General features: G+C 39.1%; 1 long non-coding RNA gene across 1 annotated transcript; it reads left to right on the top strand.

Moving 5' to 3' along the window:
- The first annotated feature begins 3,700 nt into the window (after window positions 1–3,700).
- On the top strand, window positions 3,701–11,000 carry LOC122453983. The gene is made up of 3 exons (XR_006273250.1): window positions 3,701–3,844; window positions 8,841–9,035; window positions 10,953–11,000. It is a non-coding gene; the product is annotated as an uncharacterized LOC122453983 (long non-coding RNA).
- Window positions 11,001–18,131: the final 7,131 nt, after the last annotated feature.

Here is an 18,131-nt window from a genome sequence, read left to right as displayed (position 1 = left end):
GCTTAGAGGAGGGCCCGCTTCATAGTAAGTATCCCACAGCTGTTACTGAAGTTCACACATGCAGAGTGGGTTTGTGCCTTATATACAACACATACGTTTAATCTGCCCCCAAATTTCATTTTATCCATTTTTAATAGTTCTGTTTGTGTTTTATTGTAAGCATTCCCAAATCTTAGTAGGGTATTTTTGTTACATACACACAAAACAACATGAATATGAAAGCTGTAGTGTACAAAAGGCCAGTAGATACATGCAAAGATGTTCTATCTTGTTGATAATTAAATAAATGCAAATTAAAACTGTAAGATAGTTTTGTCTGTTTGGCACACATGTAAAAGTCTGATAACATTTTGAGCATCTTGAGCTGAAAAGAGCAATGCCATACATTGTTGATGAGAATTGAAATAGGTATATGAATTCAAGAATGAAAATGTTCATTTCACTTAAGAGAGTCATCTCAATATTGGGAATCTAGCCTACAAAAATAATTGTACAAATCTGTAAGTACACATGCACAAAGAACTTTGTATTAATGAATAATTTTAAACAATCTCAATGCTATCTGTAGAAGCATGAATAAGGAAACTGTGGTTCAGACAATGGCAAATAATGCAACTTTTAAAAAGAACAAACTAGATCTACATAGCCCAGAGGGTGGTCAGGGTATATTTCTATGTGAGAAAATTAGTTATGAAGCGATATGTATATAGAATAATCCTGTTTTTATTAGAAAAAAAGTGGGTGTTTATATGTGTGTGAGTGTGTGTGTGTGTGTGTGTGTGTAAGAGTATAGGTATAAAGATAAAAAGCAGTGTAAGATTGGGATAGTGAAACTCCCCTCAATTTTTATTTTGTTAAACTGACACTTTTTAAATAGAGAAATAGAAATAATTCAGAGCATATGGCTTAACTTGATATAGTGATTATTAGAATAGCATATGTTTTTATACATACGTATACTTTTAATATAAGTTTACTTACTTTTTAAATCATCTGTAGAATCACTGAGATCTGGAAGTCTGAAAGTTATACAGTCATTAAGAAAGGGAGGAAAAAATGAGTATTTTAGGGAGAGAAGGACTTCTTGGAAAGTGCTAGCCCTGAGAAGATTGGAGAGAAGAACATTCTAGGCAGAAGGAAAAATGTGAGAGCCCCCAAATTGTGTGGTCAGATGATATGGAGAGAATTGTGTCCCCTCCCTCCCCTCAATTCATATTTGAAGCACTAACCCTCCATGTACAAAGAGGTAGTTAAGTTTAAGTGAACTCATAAGGGGGGGCCCCAGTAGGCTGGGATTGGTGTCCTAATGTGTTCTGTCTCTTTCCCAGCTATGTGAGAAGGTGGTTTTCTATAACCCAGGAAAAGAGCTCTCATCAGAAATCAAGGCAGCACCTTGATCTTTCCTGCCTCCCGGTTTATGAAAAGATAAATTTCTGTCATTTAAGCCACTTAGTCTATAGTATTTTGTTATGGCATCCCAAGCTGACTATGATCAGGTTTAAGATCAGTTTAAATTGGAGCATACAGAACTTCCTGAGAAGCTGAATGTACAGAGTAGATGGGAAAAGATCAGAGATAACTCTGAAGCTCTTTGCCTGAGTGACTGGGAGAATGGTGATACATTACCTAAGATGAGAAGAGTGGGGTCAGGAGAGTACATGAGGGGGAGGAAGAAGGATCAGGATTTCACTGTATACTTGTTCATTTTAAGATTTCTGTCTGTTAGACATTGCAATAGAGTTGGACATACAAGTTGGGGCCCAGGGATGGAAATGCTAAGTTGGATGTCGCCAGCAATTATATTGAGTTGAAAGCTGTAGAATGGAGTGAGATGATGCAGCAAAATCTGTTGGTGGGGAGCCTGGAGGCATTGCAACAATCTGAGAAGAATCAAAGACACAGAAACCAACTAGGAGAGCACCAGAAATCCAGAACAGCCAGGTTACTGCCAAGTGCTGCGAAGAGGTTAAGTGAGACGAAAACAGAGTGACGGTTGGATCGGCAGATGGAGGTCATAGGGCGTCTAGATGACAGGAGTTTCAGTAAAGTAGTGGGAAGTAAAATGCTAAAAGGCTAAAGAAGAGAATGAGAGGTAAAAAAGTAAAGATGAGTCTTACGTGGAATTTTGCTCCAATTAGGAGCAGAAGAATGAGTATGGACTTACAGAGAGATTCAGGTTCAAGAGACTTTTTTTTTTTTTAACTTTTTATTTTGTATTGGGGTATAGCCAATGAACAATGTTGTGATAGTTTCAAGTGAATAGTGAAAGGACTCAGCTATACATATATATGTATCCATTCTCCTCCAAACTCCCCTCCCATCCAGGCCACATAACATTGAGCAGAGTTCCATGTGCTATACCTTATTGGTTATCCATTCTGAATATAGCAGTGCATACAAGTCCATCCCAAACTCCCTAGTTATCCCTTCCCCCTGGCAACCTCAAGAGACAATTTTTAAAAATGTTTTTATGAATTTTAAAACATAAGATGGTAGACCCAACGGTATGATAGACTTCCAGCACCCATCAACAGCTTTAAGAATTAGTAATCTTGTTAATATGTACTGCTATGTACTTATCTATCCCATATTGTTTGTAAGCAAATTCTAGATATTATTATTTCATCTATAATATTTGAGAGTGTAGCTTCAAAAGATAAGGACTGTTTGCAAACAAATATAATCAAAATATCTTTAAGAGACCTAAAAAAACTGGTCATTGTCCCTTAATATCAAATATCCAGTGTCCAAAGTTCTAATTATCTCATGAATGTCTTATTTTTTAATAATTTGTTTGAATTAATTTACAAACAATATTCACACTTTACAATTTCTTTTGGTTCAGCATTGTTATATCTTTTAAATTAAGTCTAAAGAGTCTCTCCAAAAGGGAGGGGATAAATGTATACATATAGCTAATTCACTTTGCTGTACAGAAGACAACACAACTAACACAACATTGTAAAGCAATTATGTACAATTTAAAAAAAACCACTACAAAAAAATAAAGATTCTCTCTCCATCTTTTATCCCCCTTGTTACTTATTTTCAAAGAAACTGGGTGGTCTGTAGAGTTTCCTACAGTTTGACTGAACTTCTGTAGTTTTAACATATCCTTCTTTTGTATTTTGCAAAAACTGATAGTTAGATCCAAAAGATTTATCAGATTCATGTTTAAATTTTTTGGCAAGATTATTTCATAGTGTGCTGATCCATAAAGAAGAATATAATCCTTTGTTGTCTCTTTTTGTGATGTTAACATCAATTGGCACTCTCCACCTAGAATTTTTAATTCATAAGAGATTGCAAAAATGGTGACATTCTACTTCTATCCTTGTTTCTATATTTATTGGCTGGAATATATCCCTCATCCCTTATTTGGTTACCTACTGTTCAAATTGTCTAGAAGAGATAGAATAAATGTTTGATTCTTTTTAATAGTTTTTTAAAATAAGTTATTTAGCTAGTATCCTCTAACAGTGAATAATTTTAAAAATAATATGAACTCTTGGAATTAAATACATTTAATGCATTTCAATACACTAGTTTTTATCCTTATTGATGCTCAAATCATTGCCATTTGTACCCAAGGGGAGGTTCTTCAGTTGTCCCCAGAATTCTTTTGCCATACTCTGCTAGTTTAATTTGTTGTTTATCTTACGGTTTCCTATTATCTGGCATAACGTGGTATTCTAGGCTCGCCTTGTACAGTTACACTGGAATCAGCCATTTCTTCAAAGAGAAGAATTTTTATTTTAAATTTGACATATTGAAGTTCATTTGTACATGAATGGGAATAATCCGGAATAGAGGAGACAACTGTAGAAGCACCATCATTGAGTAGGTAAGAAGGGATGGAGTAGGTGGAAAAGTTGGTTTTTGAGTGGAACATGTAATTCATTGTGATGGTACATTGGGCAAAGCAAAATTCTGTGAAAATGTGGGGGCCGTATGGATGATTAGAAAATAAAACTCTGCTTTCATGATTCTGGGTTAAGTGCCACATTTTCCCACTTATAAATTCTACACTCAAAGGTATAAAATTCAGCTAGTCATTTCCTTGATCAGCAAATATGTTGAACACTTTTGTTTTTCTATAAACAACTTCCACAATCAAGAAATCACAAGATATTTGACTAGCAATACACTAAACTTTGGGGATATTCCATAGATTGCTAACAATTATTTCAAACTCTAAAGAAAAATACTTAACTCTTAAGGTTTTAAAATTATTTATTCCTCAATATTTTTCTCTTAATTTCCAAGCTGGGTGTTTATAATATTTACCCCTAATATATTTGAAAATTGAAAAATATTGACCTTGTGGTTTCTTTGCTTTTGCTGCCAATGGCAGGATCTCTTAAAAGTCACAAAGTTTTCACCAATGACTGTCTCTGGCATACAAATAGCTCTTCTGTCATGTCTGACTTGACTAAAAGAGTCCTCCCATGGCACCTGCTTTTCCTTCATACTCATTGCTGCTGGTAGATCTATGTCATTCCTTTCTTTGCAAGAGTTGTGACATGATCTCTTCTCCCCATTTCCTTCTCATGTTTGTTTCACTATGAAACTGTCAAGGAATGTCCGGATGCTGTGTTTAAAAATGCAAACTCACTTCTGTCACCTTTAGGCCTAGTATAAATGGGCCGCATGAGACTGCCACTCTCTCTCTTCTCCCCACCATAGTGCCTGCTGCCTACATTTTTGGTTCACCTGGATTGGGAGCAGTTTGGAAGAGATATGATGAATCTGTCATTTTGAAACCTGAAATATGCATTTTAATGCTATTCAAGCAAGAGACTACAAAAAGAAAACCTTAGAGCAAGACCCTGCGAATAGAAATAGATAGAAAAAAAAAGAAAGAAAATTAGATGTGAAAGAGTATTCATAACAAAGCTTGCAGGTTTGAAATAGTGCTTTGAACTAGGAGTGAAAGAGGAAACTATTCTCCGTCTGTCCTTTCTTTCTATGACATTCTATGCTCTCTGGCACCAGAATCCTGAAATTGAACTACTTATGAATGGTGCTAATGTGCTACAGGTCACCAGCATCAGAGTTCAAAAGTATCATTTTGGAGAATTTAACTAAAATAATTAGAGGATAAGACTTTATTCTAACTTTTTATTAATTTTCACATTGCCTTTCAAACTATCAAACTATCTTACAAGCTGTTTTTCAAAGCACAAATTAGCATCCAGTGACTCAGTTTGCAGAAGTATTTGCTCTAGGATTCCTTTAAAATAGGAACTTTTTTATTGTTTGTTGCCAGACCATTAACTACTTGACAGAGAATCTATGGGAGAGTTAAGCAGCCTAATGTACAAAAGTTGGAAATTGTTAGACAAAGATAGATGAGAAATGAGTGTTAAATAAATTATAGGGAGATAGGAAAATAGAATTGATTTATTGATCTATACATTTTAGGAATAAATCTATTTGTGAAAGTGAGATAGAGCCTTAACTGCTGCTCACCATGCACATAGTATAATTTTGTGGGGGTGATCAAATGTGTCCTCCTTACAACAATGGAAACACTTACCATTGTTCCCTTCTTCCAGTCTATTGATCTATCTGCATACTATTTGACATACTGAATTGAAATGTTTATATATCTGCATGTTGCTTGTGAAAAAGCAGTGTCACTGTCATATATATCCCAGAGAGTTATTAAACTTTAATGAGCTTCAGTAATGATAAATCTTATAGCCATAGCATAAAATAAGATGGTGAAGTAAGGCAATTATCTAGGTAATTTGGGAAAATGCAGACTTACTTCACTTAATGCTTCTAGATATTTTTAAAATGTCCCTCTAGAATTTAATTTAAGATTTATACTACTGAGTGATTGGAGTGGGGCTGAATTTTAGCAACCCTATCCATGACTGCTTTTGTTCTAAACTGGCAATTAAATCACATGTATTGAAGGAAACTCTCTCATTTTACATGACTCTTTGGCTAAAGGTTGAAAGCCAGTAACTACTTCATAATGCTTATTCAATTCAATTCAAAAATATTGAATTCTTAGCATCTCTGCTAGATACAGAGATTATTGAGTCTCTAGTTTCATGGAGTTTATGATCTAGTGAGGAACACTGAAATAATATAACTTATAATGTGATATACTCTAAAAGTAATGTCTAAACAAAATTCCACGGGTATAAAGCAAGTAGAGTGATTTGCTCTGAAAAGTCTTTGTGGAAAATGTAGCTTTTAAAGCTAGCCTTAAAGGATGAGGAGGTTTTTCAATAGGCAAAGATGTTGAGAGTTAATTTTCTGAAGAAAGAATACAGAGGCAGGAAAACACAAGACATCCTTGGAGAATGGGAATATGGTATTTGGAAATATGATCTGGGACCAGAATTACAGGGTTTCGCGACATGAGACAAACCTGAACCTTCCTAATTGGCTGTAAGTAGCTGGGGAAAGGTTTTGAACATAGATGGTTCTGTTTAAGGAAGGTAACTCTTAGACTAGTTTGTGGGATTAGAAGGGGCAGAAACTGGAGTGTTGGAGATCAAACAGAAGACCCTCGCACTTGCCTAATGAGAAGCAAATGAGGCTCTGAATTGTGTAGGAGCAATGGGAATGGAAAGAGAAGGTGGTTTCTAGATTTTACCAGGGTAGGATTGTGATAACCTAGGGACAGACTGGGTAGCACGGGGGTAGGGGTGATGCAGAAACCTCCTACATTTATGCGGAGGAAGAGAAAGAAAAATAATCAGAAGGAGCAAGTTTGGAGGAAGCTCCACAATATCTCAGAAACTAGATGAGGAGAGGATTTCAAGGAGGGCAACAGAAACAAATGATTCAGGGAAATACAGTTAAGACTGGGATAAAGAAGAAGTATGTAGATTTAACAATCAGAAAGTTGCTGTTTGTTTTTATTAAGGTGATGAAATGGAATCCAATAAAGGAGAGTTGTTATCTTGGAGGAAACAAGACTAGAGAATTATTTTTTGGGAAGAGGTGATGAAGTGTAAAGGAGAGAGGATTATCTCTTTGAGGAGAATAAGATTGGAAAGGAAATTATATTAGAATAAGGAAAGCTGATTCTAAGGAGACAGTGAGTCCCAGTGAGCTATGTCTCTCAATATTCATGTCCTTGTGTGGCCTCTTCTCCTCAAATCTGGGATGGCCTCGTGACCAACAAATGTGATGTCCTTGGACAGGCTTCCAAGTCCAGGCTTCTTCTTTAAGAAGACCTGGCAGCTTCTGCTTTTAGACACTGGAGAAGTCAGCCTACTGTGTAAGAGGTCTGAACCTGAAACCATCCTGCTGGGCGGGAAACCCGCACTATCCACGTGGAAATGTCAAAAGGACAGAGGGAGATGTCCAGCCAGCTGAGGCACCAGACATGAATGTAGACGCCATTTTGGGATTTCCTGACCCAGAAGATGCTACAAGGATCGCTGAGCACCCCTGCTCTACTCAAACCACAGACTTGTGTGCAAGTAAATGACTGTCTATTTTAAGCCACTAAAGTTTGTGAGTGATTATTAGGCAACAGTAGATGACAGGAACAGGTGGCTTTCCCCCCCCCCCCCTTAATGTTAGAGAGGTTTGAGAGATGGAATAAGGCCCTAAAGACGATGAAGGGAGACAGGATCAAGTGGAAGAATTGGTCTTGGAAGGGAATGAAGACATTGCTTTTTTGAGGCAGAAAGAGTTGAGGAAAGGATGCGTAAAATTAAAGTTTAACATGAATGGGAAGGAAATGGGACCAATTCAAGTTAGACAGTGAGGTATCATGTTGAGAATGAGGACTGAATGAGGGGGCTGAGAGCTAAAGAGGGGGAGAAAAAGTTTCATTGTAAGTGGGAACAGGATTTATCCTGGGAGGAGTAGACCAGGGGCAGGCCTGTAGGTGCCCTGGTGAGTGTGGTGGTCATGAGCTTGTAATGAAGCCAAGAGGTTTGTGGTATTTTGTACCCACCCTTCCTGAGATTGTCTTCCGTCAGCAATCAAAAAGCCTACTGTCTAGGTGGGTCATTCATATTTGCTTTAGGAGATTTGGACTCTGTAAACAAATGGAAATTTTTAAAATTTGTTTACAGTAAGTAATTGCAAACAAATGAAAAAAAAAAAACTAGAATTTGTTTCAAGTGTTTTCAAATCTTTTAGAGACCCTCCCACTTTTTTAAAAGAATCCATGGACCTGCTGCAAATGATATTTCCATTTGCAATACCGGAAATGATTTCATTAACAATTGTTGAATCATATACCTGAGATTACAGACAATGCTATTTATACTAAAGAAATTGAGTACACATCTATTTTAGCTTCCTGGCCTATTTTCATACTTCCATCCATTTGGATTTTTGTCCCATATGTTGTCCTCAGCACTCTGTCTTAAACTGCTGTCTAGTTATAGCTCAAAAAACAAAAAAGCTGCTGTTCCAAATGGGACTTTATTTCAATAGGGGGCTGTACTTTCTTTTAAGCTATTACTTAATTGACAGATACTGTGAAGCTTAGTCAGTTTTTAAAGCTCTCTGTGATGGCAAAAAGAAAAAAAAATTAGTTCTTATATCCTTAAATTGTACAGAGTAACTCTTCTTTGTAACTCCTTATACAAAAGGTTAAACTACTGGAGGAATTTGGAATAAGGCTGGTTGTAGACGCCAAAACTAAATGAGCCAATCACGCTGAGGCGCTAAAAGGAGTTTACCATGTGCCATAAAGTCCGGTTGCTTCCTCTTGGTCCCTCAGCTTGCTTTGACCCCCAGAGACTCCCTCTTCCCGGACCTCTCATTCCCCTAAGCCTCAAATTCGTGGTTGACTTTGAACTTCTGATCCTACTTATTTTTGTGCCAGGACCTAACTGCATTGTTTCTCTCAGTTCTAGCTGTTCCGCCTGACTCAGTGACATGCTGCAATCAATGGGCCTGGCGTCTCACACTTGGACATCCCTCCCACTGACTAGAATGTGCCTGCACAATAAGGAAAGAACTTGCCAAGATATAATATCCATTGACCTGTGCCAGGCAATGCCTGGTGTTATGGTTGACCAGAGAGTTTACCCAATGGCATTCAGGTAATTCTAATAGCTACTAAAATAGGTTTGTTCACCAGAAAATTTCAAGCAGGCCCTTTAAAATATGATAAGATAATGTGGGTTGTCATGTCAGGGTTGCTAAATAAAGTTTCAGACATTCAGTGAGAAGATCTAAGTTAGCATTCATGGTTCTTTCAATCATTAGCTGGGAAGCAATTTAGGACTCCTTTATGTTCATACCTATATGCTGGAAGGTATGAACATATTAATACATATTAGGACACGCATGGACTCACTACTAAGTTAAATGAATATCAGGCTGAAGAAAATTGAGGTTATAGTCCGTGGTATGTACCATGGACAAGTAAAAGAAGTATTTCAACTGAAACAAAAACACATTTTTGCTATCCCAGTCAAACTACATGCTAAATAGATTGGGAAGGAGAAAATAGAATCAAACAAATCTATGGCTTGGAAACAGGATTGGCATCAACATAACCAGGGAAATTCAAGCCAGACTGGAGATGTGCTGAAAACCAAATTTTCTAAAGGCCCTGGAGACTTTGGCATATAGTATCAAGCAGTTAAATTCTAGAGCTGTTTCATTTGTGCCAGCTACTTACCATCACCAACATCAAACTTGCATAACGACACTGCAGTTTTACTGCTGAAAATGAACTTTTTTTTGGCTTGAAAATGTGTAGAGGGTAGATGGCAAAAAAGAGATCTGAACTGCTGTGCAAAAAGCTAAAGGGAAACATTTATAGGAGGAGGCTTAAGCGTAAAGAACTTCCCAAGGACATTTGGCAGAACGATTTCCATGTAAGGGATTGCCATTACCTGGCTTGAAACAACAGGCTAAGGACACTCATTTCATATGAGGCCTTCCAAAACAATAATTAGGAACAAGATGTCCCAAAGATCATAATGAAAAGAATGATGATCATAGAAAGCCACAGGGAGACAGATATTTCCTGTTACCTGATGCAAAAACACAGCTTTTCATACAATGCTTGTAGTAGCTACTGTTATTTGCTACCTTGATGCCCTCTTCCGGGCTGAGGTGTTCTTTTCCTCAGCTGTGTGGGACACTGGCTGCTGTTGGCTTGTAGCTGATTACCTAACCCTCTGCTAAGAAAGCTGTCTTTCTCCAGGTCATGCTCCCTCCCTGGTGCAACCTGTATCTACTGACTGTCCGTCAAAGGCCTGGGCCCCTAGTCCTGATTCAGGACAACTCTGGAGGACCAACACACTTTCAAAGCTCCACTGGAGGACAACAGGAGGCCTCCATTCACGTTGCTTCTCACTCTGTTCTGTTATCTGCTTTCCTCCTTCTCCAACAGGGGTTCTTCCAAACAGCTCTCCTCAGTAAACCTCTTCCAGTCACATCTCTTAGAGTCTCTTTCTCCAGGAATCCCATCTAAAATGAGGCTAATCTGATACCAACACTGTTGGCAAATTGCCAACATGTGCTTGTTCCCAGCCTTCTTTTCCCCTCCTCCTCCAAAGAGGAGTCAGATGTTGTTTGCTTCATTTCTCCCCCTTTAGCCTACTCCGGGCACCGTACTTCCTAACAGAGTTTTGATAAATTGAAACACAACCAGGTAAAGAAATAGAACAAAGCCAGTGCCCAGAAGATTCCTCTGCCTCCTTTTCCAGTCACTGTGGTCTGTCAAGGATCCTTACTTCTTAACTTTGTACTTCTTGGGTTTTCCTGCTTTTTTGTAGTGTATGTAATTGGATGCATAGCTATATAACTTTTGTATCTGGTTTCTTTTACTATATGTTTTATTTGTATGATTCATCCTTAGTGTTGCATGTATTTGTAAGCCTTTCATTCCTATTGCATAGCCTTCCATTGTATGAATATTTCACAACTTGCACATAATTCTTTTGGAAGCACTGTTACTATAACCAGTAAAAATCTAACTTCCATTGCTTTGTCTGAATCTCTAGGGCCAGTAGTTATGTACGGATGTGAGAGCTGGACCATAAAGAAGAGTGAGTGCCAAAGAATTGACGCTTTCAAACTGTGGTGCTGGAGAACACTCTTGAGAGTCCCTTGGACAGCAAGGAGATCAAGCTAGTCAGTCCTAAAGGAAGTCAACCCTGAATGTTCTTTGGAAGGACTGATGCTGAAGCTGAAGCTCCAGTACTTTGGCTACCTGATGCAAAGAGCCAACTCATTAGAAAAGACTCTGATGCTGGGAAAGATTGAAGACAAAAGGAGAAGCAGGGAGAAGCAGAGGAGCCTGGAAGGTTGCAGTCCATGGGGTCGCAAAGAGTGATACAGGACTTAGCGGCTGCACAACAAAAACTGGGGCCAAACAGGGCTTTCTGAAGGGAGAGGCTACCTTTTCCCAGGCTTTTCATCCCTTCAATGCCAAAAAGCCATCCTGGCCCACTTTGATAGCACAGAGCTACACTGTTAATACAGTAGCTCCTACCAGACATGTGACTACTGAATATTTGAAATGTGGCTGGTACAAATTGAGAAAAACATCTACTTCTGCTTCACTGACTATGCTAAAGCCTTTGTCTGTGTGGATCACAGCAAATTGTAGAAAATTACGAAAGAGATGGGAATACCAGACCATCTGATCTGCCTCCTAAGAAATTTGTATGCAGGTCAAGAAGCAATATTTAGAACTGGACATGGAACAACAGACTGGTTCCAAATAGGGAAAGGAGTATGTCAAGGCTTTATACTGTTACCCTGCTTATTTAACGTATAAGCAGAATCCATCATGTGAAATGTTGGGTTGGATGAAGTACAAGCTATAATCAAAACTGCTGGAAGAAATATCAATAACCTCAGATATGCAGATGACACCACCCTTATGGCAGAAAGTGAAGAAGAACTAAAGAGCTTCTTGATGAAGGTGAAAGAGGAGAGTGAAAAGGCTGGCTTAAATATCAACATTCAGAAAACTAAGATCATGGCATCCAGTCCCATCAATTCATGGCAAATAGATGGGGAAACAGTGGAAACATTGAGAGACTTTATTTTCTTGAGCTCCAAAATTATTGCAGATGGTGATTGCAGTCATGAACTTAAAAGACGCTTGCTCCTTGGAAGAAAAGCTATGACCAACCTATACAACATATTAAAAAGCAGAGACATTACTTTACTGACAAAGGTCTATCTAGTCAAAGCTATGGTTTTTTCCAGTAGTCATGTATGGATGTGAAAGTTGGACCATAAAGAAAGCTGAGTGCCAAAGAATTGATGCTTTTGAACTGTGGTGTTAGAGAAGACTCTTGAGAGTCCCTTGGAAAGCAAGGAGATCAAACCAGTCAATCCTAAAGGAAATCAGTCATAAATATTGGAAGGACTGATGCTGAAGCTGAAACTCCAATACTTTGGCCACCTGATATGAAGAATTGACTTATTGGAAAAGACCCTGATGCTGGGAAAGATTGAAGGCAGGAGGAGAAAGGGGTGACAGAGGATGAGATGGTTGGATGGCATCACTGACTCAGTGGACGTGAGTTTGAGCAAGCTCTGGGAGTTGGTGATGGACAGGAAAGCCTGGCATGTTGCAGTCCTTGGGGTTGCAAAGTGTCAGACACGACTGAGTGAACTGACTGACAAATTGAGACGTGCTGTATGTGTAAAATACATATCAAATTTCAAAGATTTGGCATGAAAAAATAATTTAAAATATTTCAATAATTTCATATTGATTACTTGTTGAAATAATTATGATTTTGAATGAATGAGATATACTATTAGAATTAATTTTGTCTTCTTTTACTTTTAAAAATGTGACTATTAGAAAAATTTAAATTCCATGAATGCCTTTTATTATATTTTTATTGGGTTTTAGGGATCTAGATCACTATCTTACACAGATAGCTTCATTACTCTTCTGCCTGAAGTCAGATGTTGGACCAAGTGCTTTTCCAAGCTTTTTTGTTCATAAAATTTCCAAAGGTCCAAGTGCCATTGGAACCAGTACATGGATGCTCAAGTCCCATCAGCAATTTGAGGTCTGTCCAAGTGAGAACCAAAAAGCTTGCTGCCTTGGAATGTGAGGTCTGTGTCTATGCCTCGGTAGCCAACAAGCTTGGGTATTGCATTAAACACTGATACCACTTTAATTAAAAACGTGACAAAATGTTGATTATGAAAGCATACGAGGCTAAAAATCATGAGAGACTTCACATTTCCTGCCTCCATAGGGAAACCACTTTTCGCTTCAGTTCACACTGTTTATAGCTGCTGTTGGTTTATATGGAAAATGTGGCAGCTAAAGTTCAAACGATTTATATACAGCAATATAATTTATATGGAGTCATTTTGGAGGCCAGCTGAATGATGAGAATGTTAATTAATTTTAAAGTTTTCAACCACGTGTCTAGGTTTTATCATCCATAGACTGCATTTTAGATCAATTCCAAGCATTCAGATTAAGATGATCCCACAAGTCCCACAGTAATAAAGAAATTAAGATGATCCTAGTGAAATAGGAATATAAAATGTAAGAATTTTTTTTTAATGAAGATATGGTTCCTAAGAACTTTACTGAATTACACATTCTACTTACACATGAAGTTTTATTTGGACTTACTGCTATTAACCTGGAAGAATTCAGGACTGTTGAACATTTTACCAGGCAGAGAGATTTTAAAATTTCTCAGCACAGCTGAGTTTTCTTATTTTTGACGCACATCTTCCTATTCTTCTCCAGTGTCATTATTACTCACTGTTGGCAAATACATCCACGTACTTCTCCTCTTTAAAGCCATAAGAGTTTTAAATTATTTAAAACCTATAGGAATATGACCTCTTGATTGTGTATTGTATTATGTTTCTAATCCCAAATTGCCTTAATCCTGTAATTAAAACTGGAGCAATTTAAATCATTGCACTGATGTTTTTGTGATTTTGTATTTTAATTGCATTTAAATGATGAATATTTGATGCTGTATATTTGTCAGGCAAATAGGAGTAAGCACTCCAATTCCCCCCAAAACACTTAGCTACAATTTAAAACTAGGAAAGCCTTGATTAAAAGAATTAAGAAATTAGGCACAGCATGTAAATGTGTCCAAGGGGCAGATTCAAGAACTTCATTCTAAACACCTTTCTGAGAAAAAGAAAAACCATGCTGATTTCAGAAAGGATTAAAAATTGAACAGGCCTAGAGTTTTCATCAGGAAATGATCTGGTTTTAGAATTGCTATTATTTTTTAAGCTACTTTGGGGACTATTTTAGAAACAGCTCAGCTTCTGTGGAATGATCCTCTGAGTAAAGCACTGACTAGAATCTGTTTTTCTATCATTGGATCCTCACATAAAATCAGCCCCATTAAAGTCCCTCTCACATAATCTTGAGGAGGAATATAAAGCGTTTCTTGAGAGCAAGAATGAGAGGTGAGGAATGAATGTCCAGGGCACTCGGGGCTCGCCACCCACAGAGCAGCCTGCTGTGGTAATGAGTTCGCACAGGGCCGCTGAAGACAGCAGAGGATGCAGGCACTTGGCAGCCTTCTGCAGGCATGGAATGAATGTTGACACAGAATCCAGAAATGTTAGAGCTGGAAAGGGGCCTTGGGGATCACTGAATCCAGCTCTCTTTGTGAGGAAGCCGAGGTCCAAAGGGGAGGTGACACGCTCGGTACTGATTCAAAGGCGTGCACAAACACACACACACATTCACTCACCCACATGCTCACACACTCCTGGCCCTCTGTCCTCAGTAAATTCTCCCAGGGTGATAGTCTCTTCAGGGGAGGAGGGAGCTCTTCTCTTTATTTTTGTATTTTATTTTATCTTATTTTTTCCCAGCTTCATCAAAATCTGATTGACAAAAATTGTATATATATTTCAGGTGTACAACATGATGTTTTGATATACGGATACGTTGTGAAATGATTACAGTCAAGCTACTTAACATGTCCGTTAGCTCACATAGTTACTTTTCTGTGTGTGTGTGATGAGAATACTAAAGGTGAATTCTCTTAGCAAGTTTCAAGTACTCACTGTATTATTAACCACAGTCACTATCCTGTCCGTTAGATCCGTAGATATTCATCCTATAACTGAAAGTCTATATCCTTTGATTGGGGGAAATTTTTCATTTCTTCACCCCCCAGTAACCACTCTTCTCCTCTCTGTTTCTGAGTTTGACTTGTTTGTATTTCACATATAAGTGAGATCACAAAATATTTGTCTATTTTTGTTAAGCATATTTCAGCTAGTGTAATGTCCTCCAGGTTCATCCATGTTGTCACCAGATGACGTGATTTCCTTCTTTCTTAAGGGGAAATAATATTTTCTTGTATATATGTATATATGTTCTGTAGCTCAGTCGTGTCTGACTCTTTGCAATCCCATGGACTGCAGCATGCCAGGTTTCCCTGTCCTTCACCATCTCCTAGCTATCCAGCCATCTCACCCTCTGTCATCTTCTCCTATCTTCAATTTTTTCCAGCATCAGACCCACTGGGTCTTTTCCAATGAGTCAGCTCTTCGTATCAGGTGACCAAAGTATTGGAGCTTCAGCTTCAGCATCCATCCTTCCAATAAACATTCAGGATTGATTTCCTTTAGGATTGATTGGTTTAATCTCCTTGCAGTCCAAGAGACTTTCAAAAGTCTTCTCCATCACCATAGTTTAAAAGCATCAATAATCTTCTCTGTATGTATGAACCAGAGAATATTATTTTTGGTAAGGATGTAGAGAAAAGGAAAACCTTATAGATTGTTAGTAGAGATGTAAATTGGTATAGTCATTGTGGAAAACAGTATGGAGGTTCCTCAAAAGGTTAAAAATATAACTACCATATGATCCAGCAATCCCACCTTTGGGTATATATACAAAAGAAATAAAATCACTTAGAGAGATATCTGCATTGTCATGCTCATTGCGGCATTATTCACAACAGCCACAGTATGACCACAACGTAAGTGTCTGTTGATTGAGCCAAGAGTGCTCTACATGGACCTGCACCCTCTTTGAAAAGTCACTCCTGAGAAATCCTTGAGGCATTTTTTCAGGTCCATTGTTTCAGTCTTGAGGGACTGGAGACAGCTCAGTTATCTTAAGCCCACGGTTGTCAATAATGTGTCAGATGCAAAGAAGAGATGCACAAAGGACCTAGGTGGCATTCATGCCTCCTGCCTCCTTCTAGGTGTGCGTGTCTGCGTTTGTGTTGTCCTGCTCCTTACACACATGCATACACACAGAAAAGGAAGGCTTCCCCAGGAGGGTGAGGTTGTGAACTTCAAGCAGGAGAATACTCCTATTTGATACTCTTGTCTGATTCTAAAGTGAAATATCCAGCCAAAAATATTCCACCCGATTTTGAAGTTTTGAAAGCCTTTGAGGTTTGATTGAGAAGTCCAAGTTTCTGCCACCTACAGGGCCCTCTGCTGTGTCCACCTCTCCTGTCTCCCAAAGCTTCACACCCTCATTCTCACTAGCACAGTTGTTTCTCAGCCTTGGCACTGTGGACACCTTGGGCCAAGTCAGTCTTTGTTGGGGGTGAGGTGGGTTGGTGAGGCTGTCCTGAGCATTAGAGGACATTTAGTGGGATTCCTGGCCTCTACCTCTAGATGCACCCCCTCTCTGAGTCACACTAATGCAAACTGTCTCCGCACACGGCCCCCACCCCAGACCCACTGCTCTAGTGTGAGGCCAGGGGCGGACTGTACAGTCTATGGTGTCTGCCTGCTCTTATCCCATCCTCAGGAACAGTACCTGTGGGACACCTTACAGAGGTCTGCAGCAGCGCCCACCCTCTCTGTACGCACAGGACAGAACTTAAGTTCCTCTCCTGGTCGCTGTGGCTGCTGCATTTTCCTGTAGCGTGCTTAGAAGTCCTCTGAAGATGCGCTTATTAAATACAAGAAGACTCTCCACAGAGCTGGGGAGTAGGGAAAACTGGAGCCCTGGTTGCCCTTCTCAAAGGATCCCCAGCTCTCTTACCACTGGCGAGCACTGTTCTACAAGGCTGAGCCCCGGCTCCCCACTAAAGGAGAGGTAGGCTCATTTTTGCCTAAGAGCCCAGTCTCTGATCCACAGGGGCTGCCTGGTGATGACACTTCCCTCCCAGAAGGCACAGTGTCCCCACGCCCTCGGTGCCATGGATGACCAGTGTGGCTCACGCTGGATGAGTTAGGGTTAAGGATGCGGCTTTGTTAAAGCGGTGTTGATTTCAATCATCCTCCACAAATTATCCAGTTCTTTCTGAGCTAACTCCTTGGGTGAGAACAACAAGTTCACAAACCAATCAGGTTAGAGAGGAGTGTGTGGGAACAGGAAAAGAGTGGGAGAAGCATTTTACACTTTATTAAAATAAAGATCTCAGCACCTCTTTTTTCATACAAAAACAAAAACCAATGCATATATGCCTGCTTAAACTCTTCCTTCTTCTGGACCATTTCCTAGCAGCAAAGATGTATCATTTTATAGTTTTGTTTTTCTTTAATCTCAGTGTTTATGCTCAGATTCATAGGGCTGTTGGTAGGTTCACAGGTATACAGATGAGAAAAATGTCAGCAAGCAGAATATTTCTCCTCCTCTCTCCTTAACATCCTCCTTTATATGCTGGAACAGACCTTCGTGCTTACAAAGAGATTTGAGAGGCCATTCCAGGTGAGTGCAGTGAATAAATGGTAGAACAGAGGAACACCCACTGATACAAAGGCGGTGGGGGGGGAACCCCTTCTTTCCAACATTGTTAAATCTGTTTGCATAACTCAGTGCTTCTCCGGGAGCTAGAGCTCCTTGCTGGGTAACAGAGAGGCTGCGGTGGGGTCATGGAGCCCATGCCCAGAGGATACCTCCTGCAGCTGTTTGTGGCATCTCCAAAGGCAGATGGTTGAATGGGATGAACCCTCTCCCTAATACTGAATTCTGTTGCTAGCTGTGTTTCCCAGCTCCAGTCTTATGTCTGCTCTCATGTCAGAAGGGAGATTAGATTCTGATTACTGAGTTGTCAACTACAGTGTGTTTATAGTAAATGGAGGTCGTGGAGCCTGAACTCTCAAGTTTTAAGGAATGTTAATGAATCTAAAGATGCAAAATATTTTTCACGAAAGAAAGAATTTTTCCCTTCAAAGCAGATATTCTGAATCCCAACTCTATAGAGTCATCCATGGATAGGCTTCCCCCCTTACAATTG

The sequence above is a fragment of the Cervus canadensis genome, chromosome 15 (genome assembly GCF_019320065.1).
Source record: "Cervus canadensis isolate Bull #8, Minnesota chromosome 15, ASM1932006v1, whole genome shotgun sequence".
NCBI lineage: Eukaryota > Metazoa > Chordata > Mammalia > Artiodactyla > Cervidae > Cervus > Cervus canadensis.
This window is presented reverse-complemented; position numbering and strand designations above follow the sequence as displayed.